General features: G+C 42.4%; 1 protein-coding gene across 2 annotated transcripts in view; it reads right to left on the bottom strand.

The window, feature by feature from the left end:
• Mapre2 (microtubule associated protein RP/EB family member 2) overlaps positions 1-19,220 on the bottom strand; it is a 147,770-nt gene that overhangs the window by 111,701 nt on the left and 16,849 nt on the right. For both annotated transcript variants that reach the window (XM_036204639.1, XM_036204641.1), the window contains exon 2: positions 13,521-13,582. The gene's annotated coding sequence lies outside the window, so the exon portion shown is untranslated. The remainder of the gene's footprint in view (positions 1-13,520; positions 13,583-19,220) is intronic.

Below are 19,220 nucleotides of genomic sequence, written 5' to 3'. Positions count from 1 at the left end.
GTCCTGTACGCATGTGGAGCCCACTCTTTAAAAAGCCGGAGCCATTTTGCACAGGTCTCTCCTCTTTTCTCCTCTCTTCCTGTCCACGTGTGTGCTTCACACAGGCCTGTCACGTCTCTTCTATCCTATATTAATAAACAGCTCTTCTGTGGATTTGTTGTGTTCGAGATGTGTTCCTTGTGGGGTAAGAGCGCCAAAATAACTAACATTAATACACAATGAAAATATCAACTTTTGAGGTCATTCTTTTAAATAAATTAGTGTCACTAATTCCAGAAAGTTTTATTTAATAATGTGGGGACTATGTTGCCCTAAGCAGGATGGATAGTCTCTTTCCAAGACACCATTAGCCTCCTTGCTGGAAGTAATTATGTCATTACACAATGTTGTAAGCTCTCAATTCATATTTTATGGAAACCAAGGGAAGCTTTTCTCTAGACCAAGTGTGGAAAAGGCTGCTAACAGTCCAGTCTAGTTTATAGACCAAAGTAATGAATGCTACATGAGCCTGAGACACATCACTCCCCAGGAGCAAAACTCACAACAAAGACACCAGAAATCCATGAGAGCAATGCTATCAAGTACATACAGAGTCATAACAGAATAATAAGCCAGCACTCAAAACAGGGGTGTAGAATCCAACTGGCAGATAGGAAGTCCTGATGACCTAGAATCACGTCTTTCTGGGAGGCACTCACAGGCCTTTTTAAACCTTTACTGTGTAAGTCCTCTAGAGCAGCTGGCTCTTAACCTGACAGTCTGAGACTCTTGTGAAGTACTGTCTTAATACTGAGTCACAGCTAATGTCAGAACATAGACAAACGTGTGAATGTGCTCACTTGAAGCTGAGTGATATCTGAGGTTAGGGATGCTGACAGCCCATGTCATCTACTGTTCAAGACTCTACAGAACTCAGAAAGCACATACCAAGTGCCCAATGTCTGCAGATTAGGATGTGCCATCTATTGCAATGGAGAATATTATATTTGCAAAAGTAAAAAGAAGGCATGTGAAGAGTCTTTAAAATCAGAGGTAATATCCAATCAGGAAGTTCATTGTATAATAAAAACTGAGTTTACAGGGGATGTGGGGACGAACAGGTCTGAACCTACTTGGGAGTATTATGTAACTATTTACAACCTATGTTTATAATACATAAAAGTTAACCTTGAAATGGATTCCATACAGCAAACAGTGTTAGGCTAGTTAAGTGATGGTTTGTGATGCTATAAACTGTGTCTCAGACACTCAAACTACAGTTGTCCATGTGCATCACAGCACACAAAGTCACTCACGATACAACAGGAAACAACCAGCAAAGCACTAGAATGTGCACAAGGTCTGACTACAGCCAAATGGAATGTGAGTGAGGACTGGAATGAAAAGACAAACATAAAATGGCAAAGTAGCAGATACAGGGATGGAGGGCTCCAGAGATGTGATGTACAACAGTAGCAGATGCAGAGACAGAGGGCTCCAGAGATGCGATACAACAGGAGTCCATGGATACGACTGTGCGGTGTGGGAGGTCATGCTAACTATGTAGACTTCCATGGCTGTTTTGACAAAAGGACAATAAATGGTCAATTCTGAGATGATGGATATGTTCTTTTTTTAAAAAAATCTATTATCATTCTTTTATGTATGAGTGAGTGTTTCCCTTGTATATATGTTTATGCATCACATCCATGCCTGCTGTCCCTGGAAGCAAGAAGAAGCTGTCAGATCCTCTGGAACTGGAGTTACAAACAGTTGTGAGCTGCTGTGTGGGTTTTGGGAATAGAACCCAGGTCTTCTGGAAGCACAACCAGTGCTTTCAACCTCTGAGCCATTTCTTCAGTCCTCCATTTCTATATTATTATTATTATTATTATTATTATTATTAATTAATTAATTTATTTATTTATTTTTGGTTTTTCAAGAAAGGGTTTCTCTGTATAGCTTTGTGGCTTTCCTGGAACTCACTTGGTAGCCCAGGCTGGCCTCGAACTCAGAGATCCGCCTGCCTCTGCCTTCCGAGTGCTGGGATTAAAGGTGTGCACCACCACCGCCTGGCATCTATATTATTATTTTTTAAATGACTTGTTTATTTTTATTTCATGTACATTGGTGTTCTGCTTGCATGTATGTCTGTGTGAGGGTATCAGGTCCCCTGATTTATAGAATTATAGACAGTTGTGAGCTGCCATGTGGGTGCTGGGAATTGAACCTGAGTCCTTTGGAAGAACAACCAGTGCTTTTAACTGCTGAGTCATCTCTCCAGCCCTTCAAATTATTTCTATTATGAAAAATTTGAAAACACTGTACAAGCAGAAGAAAACAAATCCCATATGTGAGAGACACTGAGAAGGTGTGCAGGAACCAGTAGATCCTTTGTGACAATTAAATGGTTACAGATGATTCTATATATTTATTGTAATACTTAAGTACATGTAAGCACCTAGATATAAACTACAGTGATATAGTATGACTTTGTTTCTTGAGTAGTCTTAATAAAACAACCAAATTGTGCATCTTCTATGTCAGCAAAGAAGAGGTAACACATAACGACAGAAGTGGTAGAGCTAAGAGGAAGAGAGGGAGAGAGAGGAGATGGAGGGAAGGAGGAGGAAGAGAGGGTAGAGAGAGGAGATGGAGGGAAGGAGGAGGAAGAGAGGATAGAGAGAGGAGATGGAGGGAAGGAGGAGGAAGAAAGGAGGAGGAAGAGAGGGTAGTGAGATTACTGCACTGCATCCCCTCTACTCTGTTCAGTCCCAGGCTCGAGATCACATGTCTAAACATGAGCATCTAGCTGAGGACACCGCCTGCCGGCACATGTTGGAGATAATGAGGTATGGGTTTGTCTCTGCTTGGGTTCTAATCTTGGTTCTGAATAGGACTTATTATTGAAATGACAAGTCTTGAGCAGCAAAGTCACTAATCCATTTGAAACTATTTCCATAGTTTAAAGGCATTAAAATTTTTATATAAGATATGTAGGGTCATGGAGCAGCCTACATCCAGCTGCTAACAGAATGCTAGTACACAGTAGGCATCAAATAAAATTTGTTCTCCCACACTTAGCCCTTTGTACACAGGACTCTGGCATTCAGGCAGAAAGGAAGGCGAGCCCACCCTGGCTACTGCTTCTCACATCTGTCTCTCTCCCTGACATACACTTTTACATGGAGAGGATCTCTTTGCTACCACTTTTATTGCTGATGGCAGGATTTGTGTGGCCATCAGTCTGGGGTGAGCTTTCTGGTTTGGCACTATTCACAATCCATATTCAAAATTCCAGTTCTATTTAAGCTTGTTTCTGTGGCTGGGAAGGAAGCTTGGTCAGCAAGTGTCTTTCTCTAGAAGTATAAGGACCTGTGTTTGATCCCCAGTACCTATTAAAGCCAGGGTGGTAGTGCATGGTTAGGATTTCAGTTCTTGGAGACAGGTGGATCCCTGGGCACTGACCAGCCGGTTTAGCCTATTCAGATAGGCTGAGATAATACCTAAAAAACAAAGAGAAATCACACACACACACACACACACACACACACACACACACATGCTTTTATAGCTTCTGTCTAAAATAGGAGCCACTGGTTACATGTGGATCACCCTGAATCAATCATCATATAATAAAGTCTAAAATGTGATTCCTGGGTTTCACAGCTGCATCCTCAGTGGCCACGTGTGGCTTGTGGCCATCTGATGGGATACCATAGATTTCAAACGTGTTTGCTGTCATGGCAGGCCAGCTCAGTTGCTCTGCTTAGAATTTCCAGGGCATCAGTGGGGAAGATCAACATCATACAGTTAGAGTTTATCTTATTTGCTCCTTGCTTCTTTTGTTTTTAACCTACTTTCAAACCAGGACAGTAAAATCAGAACATGAGGTAAGATAAAAGGAGACAATTTGTGGCTGGGGCTTTTACAGATGCAGCCCCCCGGGTGCCAGCTGGCGAGAACCAGTGGCAGACATTTTCTCTGCTACTGCAGCTCCCTTGGGAGGAAAACCCGGATATGAGATGCCAATGGCGGTGACATCAGACTATTGCTTACCTGGATCCTGGTTCTGCGCGCAAAAGGAAATCTATAGAGGCACACGTGACCCTGAAAGTTTGCTGAGCAGCCGACAGGTTCCCTTCTATATGCAACACAGCAGGTGCCTTTGGGGCCACAAGTCCCCAGCACAAACAGACTTGTGAATGTAGGACATAGCACCAAACTACCCAGTAAACTATTAAGAAATGTGTTGTAAGCCAGGAGGTGGTGGGGCACGCCTTTAATCCCAGCACTCGGGAGGCAGAGTCAGGAGGATCTCTTCGTGTTGGAGGCCAGCCTGGTCTACAGAGCGAGTTCCAGAACAGCCAGTGTTACATAGAGAAACCCGGTCTCAATAAAACAAGAAGGAAAAAATGAAATTTGTTGCTGTTTTGTTTTGCAGTGGTAAGACTTAAACTCGGGGCCTTGTCCATGCTAAGCATGTACTCTAGCACTGAGCTACATCACTAGCCCTTGTTTCTAAGTTTTTGTGTGTCTCTGTGTGTGCACATTGCACATGTGTGTAGGCACCCGAGAAAGCCAGTTTTGCTGTCCTATTGGACATCAGATCTCCTGGAGCTGGAGTTACAGGCAGTTGTGAGTCACCCATGTGAGCGCTGGGCATTAAACTTTCGCCATTTGCCAGAGCATCAATTGTTCCTAAAGCCAAGGCCATTTCTCCAGCCCCAGCCCTTGGACATGATGAAATGGGATATTATGTGGCTGAGACTGGCTTCATAGCCCTAATCTTCCCGTCTCAGTTTCTGAGGGTGGGGGTTACACTCATTAGCACGCCTGGCTTCAAAGACATGTGGGGGTAGTTTTCAATCATCTCTACAGTCAACACAGGACTCAGGTGAATTAGTTCTAATCCCCATTATTAATCTCACCATAGTCCAAATAATTAGCAAGCCTTTAACCCGTTAGTTTGTGCTTACAAAGTTTTAAAGAAAAAAAATAATGAAGTATGAGGCTGCTTTAAATTACATGCATGGTCGGAATCCATGTCTCTTCAAGAGGAGCATTTATAAAGTCTGCATCTGCTAGGTGTGCATATCTCAACAGGACCACTGAGCCTAGCTGAATGGAGAAGAACCTGTCCAGAACTGCACAACTGACCTCATGGACTCCAAAGCTAGTGCCTCAGTGCACTGTGTCTCAAGTCAGGGTCCTGTCACTCATCAACCAGACTTTTTAGTGTGTTTGAATCTCCTGTCCTTCTCCCTGTACCCATCCTCTCCCTGTACCCATCCTCTCCCTGTACCAACCTTGTTCCTGTACCCACCCTCTCCCTGTACCCACCCTCTCCCTGTACCAACCTTGTCCCTGTGCCCACCTTCTCCTTGTATCCAGCTTCTCTCTATATCCAGCTTCTCCCTGTACCCAGCTTCTCTCTATATCCAGCTTCTCCCTTTACCCAGCTTCTCTCTATACCCAGCTTTTCCCTGTACCTAGCTTCTCTCTGTACCCACCCACCCTCTCCTCAGCACATGGCTTTTCTCTGACTTCACAGAGACTACTCAAGGTACTAGGCCAGCCTGAAGTTTCCAGAAACCTCATTAAGCAACTGTTACACTGGAAGGACAGCCTTCTTACTGTTTTTTGCTCTTTGTAACAATGACACATACTCTCATTTATTGCCTCTTGCTCTTGAACACCTGGTCTATAACTTTTTAAATGCCTCTCCTACTGACTTTCTGTCAAACTTGAAAAGCCCAAATCTCTTCCATCTTAAACTGGCTCCTCTCTAAGTACCCCTCACCACCCTCATCTTTATAATCAAACATCTTAAAGGGTATCTTATGTTGTAGGTTATTTTATCACACTGTGTGAAGATGTGTTGCTGTTTTACCTTGCCTGCCTAATGCACCTGATTGGTTTAATAAAAGCTGAATGGCTAATAGCTGGGCAGGAGAGATAGGCAGGGCTTCTAGGGAGAGAGAGGGACTTGAATCTAGGTGTGTGGGAGACACCAATGAGACACTGAGGAAGTCAGATGTACATTATGGAGGATAAGGAATAAGCCACATGGCAGAACGTAGATTAATATAAATGGGTTAATTTAAGTTATAAGAGCTAGTTGAGGACAAGCCCAAGCCAAGGCCAAGCTTTCATAATTAATAATAAGTCTCCATGTCATGATTTGGGAGCTGGCAGTCCTAACAAGAAATATTGACTATAATCTTAACCTACCCTCTGTCTCAGTGGTTCTCAACTTGAGGGCTGAATGACCCTTTCACAGGGGTCACCTAAAACTATTGGAAAACACAGATATTTACAGTTCATAACAGTAGCAAAATTAGAGTTATGAAATAGCAACAAAAATAATTATTTTGGTTGGGAATCACCACCACACAAGGAACTTTATTAAAGGGTTGCAGCATTAGGAAGGTTGGGAACCCCTGTTCTCTCTCTCTTTATTTAATGAAAACTTTTTCATACAATATGTTCTGATCATGACTTCCCCTTCCCCAACTCCTCCCAGATACTTCCTACCTCCCCATCCATCTGACTCATCACCCTTTCTTTCTCTCTCTCTTTAGAAAGCAAACAAGCAAACTAAAACCAAACAAACCAGGATTAAAAAAGAAAGAAAGAAAAAAAAAAACCCCAAAACTCAAGGAACACATACACATCCCATAAAAACATAAGATCTGAAACTATGATGTACAGGCAAAAGGCCAGTAAGACAAAATAAGCCCAAACAAAGAAATATGGAACAAAAAAAATCTACAAAAATATCATTGAATTTTGGGGTTGGTCATCTACTGCTGGGCATGGAGCCTACCTTTAAGTGTGGTTAATGCACTAAGTGAGATTTGATTGAAGAAAAAAAGTACTACTTCCTTGCAAGTGGGTGTCAATTGGAGATAGTTTCCTGGTTAGAGGTGGGAGCCTGTGTCCACTTCTCCATCTCAGTGCTGGGCCCTGATATGGCTTGAACCTGGGCAAGGTCCTGTGTGTCAGACTGTGAGATCACATGTGCATCAGCCCTGTTGTGTCTGGAAGACGCTTTCCTTGGTGTCCTCCATCTCCTCTGGCTCTTACAATCTTTCTGCTTCCTCTTGCACAGAATCCTCTGAGTCCTGTGGCCTCTGCTGTATCTTGCTTTCTTCTTCACTTCTCAATTTCCTGCATCTGGCTTCCAATCCGATCATGGCATTGAAATCACACTTAGCAGAATCTCTTTGTCGCTAAACCAAAAGTGCTTTTAGTCCTCACCTTATTTAGCCTCAGAGTACCATTTAGACTTACCCACCCTTTGCTCATTGCTGCAAAATTGCTTTTCCTTGGCTTGCACGATCCAAATTAGGCTCTGGTCTTTCTCTGTTTACAGCTAATCTTTGTCAGTCAGTTTTTCTTCCTGCCTTATTCTATCTTTCTCTAAAACTCTGTGTGTGTATACAGGTGTGTGTGTGTGTGTATATACAGGTGTGTGTGTGTGTATACAGGTGTGTGTGTGTATACAGGTGTGTGTGTGTGTGTGTATACAGGTGTGTGTGTGTGTGTGTGTGTGTGTGTGTATACAGGTGTGTGTGTGTGTATACAGGTGTGTGTGTGTGTGTGTGTGTGTGTGTGTGTGTGTGAGATAAACCTTGCCATGTTAACCATTGATTAGATAGACAGTTTTGTGATGTTAGGTACACTCACATTGGACAACCATTGCCACCAGGCCTCTTCTGAACTTTTCCCCTTGCTGGGCCCATAGGACGGCTCAGCAGGTAAACACACTTGCAACCAACACTGATGACCTGGGTTTGGTCCTTAGAACCCAGAGGGTGGAAGGGATCCAATACCTACAAGTTCTTCTCTGATTTCCACACAGGTGCCATGGTGTGGCCTACACCACGGAACTACATACATGTAAACCCTTTTTAAATGAAAGAATATCCATCTGCTGACCATGCAAATGGATCCTTGACTTCTTCCTCGCATAATCCTCTTTCGCATCCATTTCCTTCACTCCAGGCAGCCACTGCAGCCAGAGGCTCATTAACTTTCCCCTGGATTTTCCCTGTCTATTCTTGTGTTGCTCCATGATCCAGTTTGCTACACAGCTGCCCGAGGGGCAGATCCGAGATGGAAAGCGGGCTTCTTAGCTTTCCATCTCTGCTCTGTCTTCTCAGCTCTGCCCTACTCACCCCTTCCCACCACAGCCAGGCTTCATGGTTCTCTGGTTTCCTTCACAGATCCTCTGATGCTGCTGCTTTTTCTACCAACGTTCCCTTTCTCCAGATGCCCACCCCCGCACCTGGATACCTCTCTTTTCCATTTGGACTGAGGTTGGATGTCACTGAGTTTGGAAGCCTTGCCTGACCTTTTCATACAGGCTGGGGCTTAGATACCTCTGTGCTGAAGATGAAGAGTGTGGGGTTTGGTAAAGGGGAACCATTTTCCAGAGTCCTAGGCATAAGTAGTAAATGTAAGAATGTGTCCCAACTTTCTCTCGTTTCCCAAAACTTATCTGCTTAGTACTCTTTACAACTTTAAATAAAAGCAGGGCAATGGTGGTGGTGCATGCCTTTAATCCCAGCACTCAGAGGCAGAGGCAGAGGCAGAGAGATCTCTGTGAGTTCAAGGCCAACCTGGTCTACAGATCAAGATCCAGGACAGCCAGGGCCACACTGAGAAACCCTGTTGAAACCCCCTCCCCTTAAAAAAAAAAGAAAGAAAATTAAATAAAATCATTGCTGTCGTGGAAGTTGGGTAATGCGCTGATTGCTCACGTTTATTCTCCCATAGTTCTTATTCACTACAGATGAGGCAGAGGAAAGTTCCAGCTGTGAGTTCAGAACAATGAGAATCCAAACCAGCAGGTTCCACCCTCAGACTCTAGGCAAGTTACTCAGCTGTCTTCAACTGGGAATGCTAGTCTCAAAAATGAGCAAGTTAGATTGCCATTGAGCTTTTTTCCTGCTGTATAAAATATAAGAAGCACTGCAATTCTTAGGCAGTTATCAGCTGATGAGGGTCATGATCATAGATATTGCTGGCCCTATGTCTACCTGTGCATTCTTACCAAGGCTCTCATTTCCACCTATGTCAGCTGACTCCAAGGAGTCACAGAAAGTCCTCATTGCAAAGACGACCCCCACCTCAGCCAATCCTACTCACCTTCTTACAATACAAGCTAGCCTGCTTCATATGCGTATAGACTCTCTCTCTCTCTCTTTCTGTATGTGTGTGTATGAATGTGTATATGTGTGTGTGTGTTTGTGTGGCATGTGTGTTTGGTGTGTGAGTGTAGACTAGAGGACAGTCTTGGAAATAAGGTTTCTCACTGAGCTGAAACAACTCTTCAGTTGAGTAGGTAGACTGGCTGGTAAGCCCTAAGCATCTGTCTTCACCTCTCCAGCAGCGGTTTTAAGTGTGCACTACCATGTCCACCTTTTTATGTGGGTGCTGGGGATCAAACTCACATTCTCACACTTGCAAGGCAAGTGCTTTACCAACTGAGCTATCTCCCTGGCCCTAGGGTTTTGATTGTTTGTTTGTTTGTTTAAGATTCTCTGCTCCACTAAGTAGCATGTGCTAAAGTTCTGTTGTTTACCTTTCAGCCCCAGCTGTTCCCACAGAACCTGGAAAACAGCTGGCTGGCATCAGTACAGGTTTATGGAATGAATGAGAGCAAGCATCATCATCCCTGTGTGTCCAAAACCAACTCATTTAATGGTTCAGTCTGGCCACCCTTATGCCCTCTCACATGTCCATAAAACTTTAACTGGGTCTCTCTTGTAGTGAGTTTCATTATCTACATTTTATTATAGTCACTTATGAGTATATTTTTTAGCTCTAGTAAAGTCAAACTTTAAGACAGAAGCCCCCCCCCTTTTTTTTGCTAATGATTGAAACTCTATAATATGTCATTCACAGAAGGCACACAATAAGGACATTGCCATTCATATGTAAAGTTTATATATGCTAAAAGTAGTATTATTAATACATTATTTACTCTTTCTTTTAAGATTGTCTTTTTAATTTCACATTTTAAAAATGTGAAAACAAAAACCTCCCACTGTGTATGTTTGAAAATTATTCCTTATGTTAAAAATGTAGTAAACTAGACTAAAAATTATAGAAATGGTCAGACTTGGGAATTCCAATGCTAGAATTCTGTCCTTGGAAATAGATAAAGCTGACAGATAAGACCCAACCTAGGAGCTCAAGATGTAGACAAGGACTTTCTGATCAGCATTCTGGTTGCTCAGGAAATAGGCTGGAAAATTGACCAATGGGACATTATGAAATTAGAAAGTTTCTCTGCTATAGGGGAACTCTTAATGGAGTGGAGACGGCTTACAGAGTGGGGGAAAATCTTGACCAGTTATATGGATTTTCATTTTCACTTATGTGTATATGACTATATGTGTGGGACTGGAGGCCACAGGTCAACATGAGTAGAACTCTTCCTCTACTCCTCTCCACCTTAGTTTTTGAGACAGTCTCCCAATGAACCTGGGGCTCCTCACTGCTTGGCTAGCCTGGTTGCTCTTGAACCTCGAATCCTGGCATGCTGCTGTCTGCCTACCAGCCCATCATGCCAGCTTTTTATGTGGATACTGGAGATCTGAACCCAGGTCCTCATAGTGTAACTTTGCCCATTGAGCCTTCTTCCCAGCCCCCATCAGCTGCTGGAACATACAAAGAATAGAAAAACTAAACAACAAAAAAGCAAATAACACAATCAATAATGAACTAATAAATAAGCAGACAGTTGTTAGAAGAAGAAATACAAATAGCCAATAAATCCACCTGCTCCTGCCTCCTCAGTGCCGAGCTGACAAGTGTGCAACACTACGCTTGGATTTTTTTTTTTTTTTTTTAAAGATTGGTGAGCTGTTTTTTTTTTTTTAATTTGAAAAGCATTTATTTATTTTATGTATAAGTATTTTGCCTGTCTGTGTGCCATATATGTGGCTGGTGTCTGTGATTAGAAGTGGGGCATTGGAATTAGAGTTAGGGATGTGAGCTACCATGTGGATGCTGGGAACCGACCCTGGATCCTCTGCAAGAACAAGCTCTCTTAAGTGCTGAATCATCACTCCAGTCCATGTCGGGTTTTTTTTTTTACTTGGGTTCTAGGACTCAAAACTCAGGACCTCATGCTTGCATGGCAAGTACTTACTTGAATGAGCTATTCCACTTATATGAAAATTAAAGTATAATTTGAAAAGTATTTGTCCCATAGCTCCAGAGAGATTTATAAAGAGATAGAGTCTAGATAATGGCTCACCTTTTTCTATTACTTCTTCAAGCATGCCAGTTGGGATGCAGGGTGATGACATGGTTTACCATTGATGGAGACATTTGAGGGCAGATAGGGGTGCTAGCGGGTCCATACTCAGGGCACTGGAAGTTAATCAGGATTATCCCAGCTGCAGCAGGCAGATCCACCAGTGGGGCCACGATTCATTTCCACAAGGCTCTCTGTACCTTCCCAGGGCCAGCTTCCTATGGGTACGGGAAGTTCAGGCAGCTTCTCTTCTTGGTCCTTCCTTGTTGCTCTTTGCTGCCTTTCCACTTTCTGACCCCCCCTCTGCTCTAAAGCCAGCTGGCCCTGGGACATTGGGATCCAGATGCCTGCTTGACTGGGGTGAAAGAGAAAGGTGTCCAGTTGAAGGGAAGGAGGAGGGATTATATGAGCAAAGGGAGTCAAGATCACGAAGGGGAAACCTACAGAGACGGCTGATTTGAGCTAGTGGGAGCTCACAGACTCACAGCTAGGGTGCATGGGACCAACCTAAGCCCTTGCATGTGGGTGACAATTGTGTCGCTCGGTCTGTTTGTGGCCCCTTGGAGTGGGACCAAGATCTTCCCGGCACATGAGTTAGCATTTTGGAATCTATTCCCTATGGCCATATGCCTCACTCAGCCTTAAGGCAGGGTGGGAGGAGCTTGGTTCTGCCTCAACTTGGTATGCCATGCTTTGTTGAATCCTATGGGAGGCCTGACCCTTTCTGAGGAGTGGATGGGGGTGGGGGGGGGGTAGAAAGGAGGTGGGGAGAGGGAACAGGATGAGAGGAGGGAAAGGAAACTGTGGTTGGTATGTAAAATTAATTATAAAAAATAGTAAAACGAAGAGAAAGGCTTCCTCATTCCCTCTGGTGACCCTTAATCGTCCCAAACCAACACAAATGACAATTCTGTATATGCACATTTCTCTTGGTTTAATATCAAGGGGACTTCCTAATAAATCACCAGGGTGGGAGGGGGTGGGGCTTTGGGTTTCTTTCCTCAAATGAGGCTCTTAACAATGTCCCTCACCCCTAGAGCATGTCTCACAATGGGGGATGAAAGCAAATGTGCCATCCTCACAGAGTTGAGCCTGCTGGAGAATTATTCACAGACTTGAGCCTTTAACACATACCAATACCTTCTAGAGAACTATTTGAAGATGAGGTTTCTAATTTTAGCATTCCAGAAGTTAAAACAACACATACAATCCCACACACATCCTTTTACATTTCTACACTTTTTTTTATTTGTATATTATTGAGGAAAAGAAAACACTGTTGACGAAATCTAGGTAGAACCTGATGCATGAGACCAGTCACCACACAAACAATTACGACGCATAGCTTTGAAATGTCTCCGAATGGCTTTCCAAATATTGCCATCTGGTGGAATTTTAGTTAATTGTTCCTTTGTTCTAGGGAGCCCCTGGAGGCGAACTTTGAAGGCATTATCAGGCAGAGGTTTAGGGTACCAGTGGGGAACAGCTAAAGACTGAAAAGATCCTGTCTCAGACAAACCAGAAACTGAAGATGAAAAGGGGCTTCCTGGGGCTCTGCCATTGTCGTGATGTGTGTGTTTATCACATGATCCTTCCCTCCTTCCCAGTTTCTTTCTTCCTCTTCTGTTCTTTCCTTCCCTCTTTCCATCCCTGCCCTCACTCCTTAGAGGTTCACCTTATGTTCTTAATAATAATAAGTACAGCTATATTCATTTAAAAATAACTAGAGGAGGTGGAGAGATGGCTCAGCGGTTAAGAGCACTAGCTACTCCTCCAGAGGACCTGGGTTCAGTTCCCAGCACCCACATGGCAGCTCAAGACTGTCGGTGAATCCAGTTCCAGGTGGTCCTACACCTTCATACAGACATACATGCAAGCAAAACACCAATCCACATAAAATAAAAATAAACAAATAGAATGAAGTCCACCACTTTCCTCGATTAAAAATAACTTTCTAGTTAGAAATGTCTCAGGATTATTTTGACCATATCTTGATATGTCTCCCTCCCATGGCCACTCACAAGGTTTCTCAAATTAAACATTAACTGGCTTGACCATGTTTCAGAGGACTTTCTGTTAGCAGTCTCTAGCTCTTAGTACACTGGGGAAGGGTATCATTTGGAGAGCAGCACCTTTGTAGAGTGCATTTATTCAGGCCCTGTCAGCGGAATTTTAAAACGAGCTGGTCATTCAGGCAGTAGCCTCAGTAACCTCAATTTCACTCACAGACAAGGAGTCTACAAGACAGATCATATTGAAACCTTACTTTGAACATCCAGGCACTCTCCCTGGCTGTTGAGATGATTGGTTCCTCTGGGAAACAGGACCCTGGAAGAGGAAAAAAATAAGAGAGAAAGAAATGTGATGAAAAAAGAATAAAAGATAAAACACCCCCAAATATTAAAACCAACTGATTTTACTTTGAAAACTTGAAATTTTAGTATAATGGCAGACTTAGAAAAGAATTATTATCTCCCAATCTCCCTAGCATGGTGTGATATGATAAAAGTCCTACACTACCAGATAGCCCAGAAGCAATGCCTCTACTGGGGTGTCATGTGCCAACATCAGTTAGAGTTTGGACTTGCTCAAACTTAGCCTAATTTGCAGGGGTTTGTTGTTTTTGTTTTTGTTTTTTTAAATCTAGTATCAATACAGGCTTAATCTAGATAAAACATTTCTGGCTAATTTAAACAACATAAAAATTATAAACAGTGTCAAGCCAGACTTGAAAAGATACATACAACAAACAGAGATTTATTTGCTTTCTATAAGTCCACTATTCCCTCCAAAATACCATCTGGCTGAATCATACAAGTGACAAAAGACAGACCCAGTTCTTGAGGCTGAGAGATGTGGAAGGTCTTGGCTTTGAGGCCCACCATGGGCGCTATGGGAAGACTGCTAACGGTCCCACCAGGTATTGCTAAGCGTGACCTGACATGCATGTGTGCATAATCTCACCTGCCTTTCCCATCATCCCCAGCAACAAGTGAGAGATGACCCTCCCACTTTCTGCCTGGACTCTCTCCCTGAACATTCATCCACTATGTTTTCTGTCTATGACCAACCCCTGGGACAGGGTCTCTCTGTGTAGCCCTGGCAGTCCTAGAACTCACTCTGTAGCCCAGGCTGACCTCAGACTCACAGAGATCCGCCTGCCTCTGCCTCCCAAGTGCTGGGATTAAAGGTGTGCGCCACCACTTCCCCCGGCTCTGCTTTGGGTCCTTATCTAGAACCAACCACACACCAAGAATAACACACGTGCAGCAGATCTAACACCATGAACTTCATCCGGACAAGGCTCTAAAGGTACTGCTGCTGATTTTGAAAAGGTGGGAATGGGGGAAATTTACTGTTTTTATGTAAGGGTAGTGAAAAAGAAAAGAATGAAATGGTGAATGTTGAATGAATAAAAGCTGGGCGACAGCTGGATTATTAATGTTACACACGGGCACATCCCCCAGTCTAGGGGTCTGAAACCCAAAAGTCCCCCAAATCTGAACATCCTTGAATGGCAACATGGTACCACACATGGGGGAAGGATGTCACACTTCAGAATGGTTTCATGCAGACGACCATTTAAAATATATAAAATGACCTTGGGGCTACATGCCCAAGTGTATATGAAGTACAATGAATTTTGTGTTAGACCTGGGCCCCATCCTTAAGATAACTCAGTATGTGGATGCAAATTCTCAAAAAACATCAAACAGTTGAAATTTCATATCTGGTGCCAAGCATTTCAGTTAAGAGATGAAAACTTACATTTTCTAGCTTATTTAAAAGTCAGAAGATTTCATATTAATGATTTTAAGAATTGAATTCAGGTAAACACTATAATTATATATATATATATATATATATATATATATATATATATATATATATATATATAAATTTATATTGAACAGATAGAATGAATGCCCTTATTTGTTTTATAACAGAATTTACTTCTGTGGGGGGTATTTCATATGTTTCTTTAATTTAGTATTAGTTTAATAAACTAAAATTCAGATTAAAAAACCCAGCTCTCATCAATATTGACCCCCCATTCTCAAGTCTTCTAATTTTTCAGAAATCTTAGCTGAATCGGAATAAAATTTTCATTTGTCTTCTTTATTTTACTAGTCCCCAGTAGCTAAGCTACCACACAAAATGCTGGTTACCAAGCTTGGAGGCAGGAACACAGGTGCCTATAAACCAAACACTCCTTAGACGATTCTGTCTCATCTATACCCAAGTGACCTTCCTCTGTTTGTTCAAAGCAGCCAGCTGCTAAGTACTCAGCAGCTGCGTCAGGTCAGCCTAGAGAACTGTGAGATCATCTATGGAACCCTGTATGTGTTAGACAGTACATAGATTTTTAGCTAATTTAATGTTATTAGATAAAACTGTCTTATTATAAACAACACAGAGGCTCAGAGTAATGGGGCAATCAGTCTGATATGTAGCTAGCGGGGACTGTGCCTTATAGACCTTACCCTCTGCTCCCTCTTTCTCTCACACCTCCAGTCCTAAAAGCCAGTCCTTTGGGGCTGGAGAGATGATTCGGTGGCTAAGAAAGAGTACTGACTGCTTTTGCAGAGGACCCAGGTTCAGGTCCATGCACTCACATGGCAGTTCATAACAGACCATAACTCTAGGAGATCCAGTGCTCTCTTCCGGCTCCTGCAGGCACATAGCAATACATACATGTGCTGTGGGTCGCAGGAATATATCATAAGAACTCAGCTGGTTATGACAAAGTCACTACCTGGAAGGATCAAGGATTTCCTCCAGAGGAAGCCAAATTCCAAGGAGCTTTTGGTGTTACTTGGCTTGTTATATATTAGCTGTCTTATGTTATGAAAATCATGTGTGCCTTCATAGTTTTCCCAATTGACTTTTCCCTAAGAAGGGCTAACCGTGTGGACTGATCACTCTCTGGACATACACATTCCAGGTATTTGGAGAACAGCCTCAGGAAATGCTTCCTTTGGAATCAGATATCTCCCTTAGCCACTTTCAAGGACTAGCAGTAATAAGAGTCTCCTGATTTAAGTCAAATTCCACAAGGAGACACCGCCTAGGTCAGGTGGACGTTAAGTAATAGCTTTACACAGTTCAGCTCAGACCCTCCTTTCTTACAGTCTTACTAACTTTATAGACCTTTAACTCCTTACCTAGCTACTTCTGGGAATATTTAGATAACTTTCTGTGCTGACAGCTATGTACAGCCAGGACCCCAGTTCAAGCCTCCCTGTAATTATCATCATTGGCAGCATCCGGCCAGGTCCATCCCCAGATGGAGGAAAGTACCTTATCAGAGACACCTCTGTACTCTCTAAGAACAGACTTAAGCATCCAGACTACCCATTTGAGAAGGCCTGGCGGATGTGCCAATTAAGCTTAACTTCCTCCTTTCCCAAATCTTTCTCCAGTTCCAGATCTCCCTCTAACTATCACCAGAGGCATCTACCTGTACACAGGTTGCCTAGCGACTAAGCACACTTTCCCCCACCCTGCAGAAAAAACGGCAGATAGCTTGGACAGATAGGAGCCACAGGAAAAAAGAAGGCAGTTTTATTTTCTCCCATTGACCTAGCAACTTATAGATTCTTAACATTTTCTACTAATCACATTTAAGACTATAGTTGAACACATAAGATCCCTCTTCTTAGATATTATCCGAATTTAGCCTTTAGTTAATTCATTTCCCCATTGGTCACTTCCCTTTGGGGTTGCAAATGATAATTAATGGTTATTGCCTCTCTATGTGATTCTTATCACCTCTCCGTTTGACTCTGGAAGCCTGGCTTTGCACTGCTAAGGAAATACTGCTTCTAAGTGTATACATACCAGGACTTCCAGGGCACTGGAGGTCAGAGAAAAGAGAATGGAAGAACTAGATGGGTAAGAACTTGAGAGGAACAAACCGAGATGGGGAAGAACTAGATTGAAGGACTAGAAGAGAGTACTAGAGGAATGAGATGGAAGATGAGGAAGAGCCAGATAGAGAAGTACTAGCTGGGTAAGAACAAGTTGAAAAGGCCCTAGATGAGGCAGAATTAAGATGAGAGAATTAAGACATAACTTATAGGGAGCAGTAGATAAGTATAGAGAGAAATCAGGCAAGAAAGGAGCTAGGCATGAGAACAGAACTGAAGCTGTGTATATAGGATGTTATGCCAGAGGAATTAAAGCAAGTGGACTATAGAGCTCGGTGTGCTGAGATTCTATTTCCCAAAAACAGTCCTCACCGTTAGTAGTTCTCTCTCCTGAGCCCCTGGGATGAATAATATTAAGGCTGGTCCTGCTAATATTATACAAGATACATGCAGGAAAAAACATGTATATGCATACAATACAAATAAATATTTTTTTAAAAAGCCAGTCCTTTGATACATCTTAGAAATGCTGGAAAAAAAAAAGATATAAGCAAACAAGGAGCCTAGTGAAGATTCTTAGTCTTGACATCAAAATTACAATCTGTTAAAAGAAAATGGATAAATTGGTCTTTATCAAAATTAAAAACTTTTGACCATGTGAAGTAGATATAAATGCAAATTATGAACTAGGAGAGATATTTTATCTATATCTAACTGAGGAAGAACTAATATCTGGGGCATCAAAACTCAACATCAAGAAAAAAATTAGAAATGGGCAAAAGATACAAACAAACACTTGAGGAGGAAGGAGGGCAGAGGGCAAAATTAGCACAAGAAATGGTACTCGAGGTCCCTGGGCAGCAGGTGGCTGAAGATTAAACCATAAGGATGGGAATAATAGGCTGGCAGAAATGAAAGCTAGCAATAATATACATGAGGGCAAGGAGTCAAACTGGACTGTTTGTATGACATTTGTGAGATTCAGCACAAAAAGGTCCAGCTTTTATAAAAGCAACCCAGATGAACCTTCCAAGCATGTCCTTGATGGAATAAAGTTTTCTCTGGTATAATCCCACTCTCCTCCTACATTTACATTTCCAAGTTTTTATTTTATTTTATTTTATTTTATTTTATTTTATTTTATTTTATTTTATTTTATTTTATTTTATTTTACATGTTGGAGTGTTTTGCCTATGTGTGTGTGTGTGTGTGTGTGTGTGTGTGTGTGTGTGTGTGTGTGTGTGTGCACAGTACATGAATGTCTGGTTCCCGTGAAGGTCAGGAAAAGGTGTTGTGTCTCTTGTAACTGGAGTTACCGAGTAGTGGACCACTGTGTGGGTGCTGGGTACCTGGCTTAGTCCTCTGCAAGAGCAACACATGTGTTTAACCTCTGAGCCATCTCTCCCTCCTCCCACCTGTCAATTCTTCATCCAAAGATGAAACATGGATACTAATGCATACTGTGAAAACAGAGTTCTAAACATCAGCTCGATGCTTCGTGTATTTTCATGAATCTAACTTTTCTGAAGTACACACCAAAGCAGGAATTCCTCATCTAGCTGCACAGGCATAGAATTTTATTCTATGTTGGATTTTGTGGACAAGGCAGGTGGTCTATTTCTAAACTGCATTACAACATGCCTCTCATCTTATCAAATCACACAGATTTTCGGTCTTCTGTCATGTTGAACACCAGGCAACTCTTCAGAAATGAGCAGCAATTAGCCAGCTCTGCTCTCTATGACTTTTTTTTTTTAACTAAAAAAAAAAAAAACCAAAAAACCCAAAAAACAAAACCAAAAAAACCCAGAAACGTATTTGTTAGGATACACAGTGTGACAGGATCAAACAAAGCACATTCTCTACTTTCACAGAAGTATACCCTCCAGAAGTCTCTAATCTTTTTTTCAGCAAACTCAGTATTCCGGCATCTCACATCCAAGGTATGCCAGCAGAATATCTGTTTTACTTAAGGAAGGTTTTTCCCTCCCCTGAGCCCAATGACTGCTGTCTTCATGCCTGGCCGTAAAACCTCAGGAACATAAGAGACAGATCAGGATAGAAACACGGATGTCCAAGTATTTCCAATCATGCAT

The sequence above is a fragment of the Onychomys torridus genome, chromosome 13, assembly GCF_903995425.1.
Source record: "Onychomys torridus chromosome 13, mOncTor1.1, whole genome shotgun sequence".
Taxonomy (NCBI): domain Eukaryota; kingdom Metazoa; phylum Chordata; class Mammalia; order Rodentia; family Cricetidae; genus Onychomys; species Onychomys torridus.
This window is presented reverse-complemented; position numbering and strand designations above follow the sequence as displayed.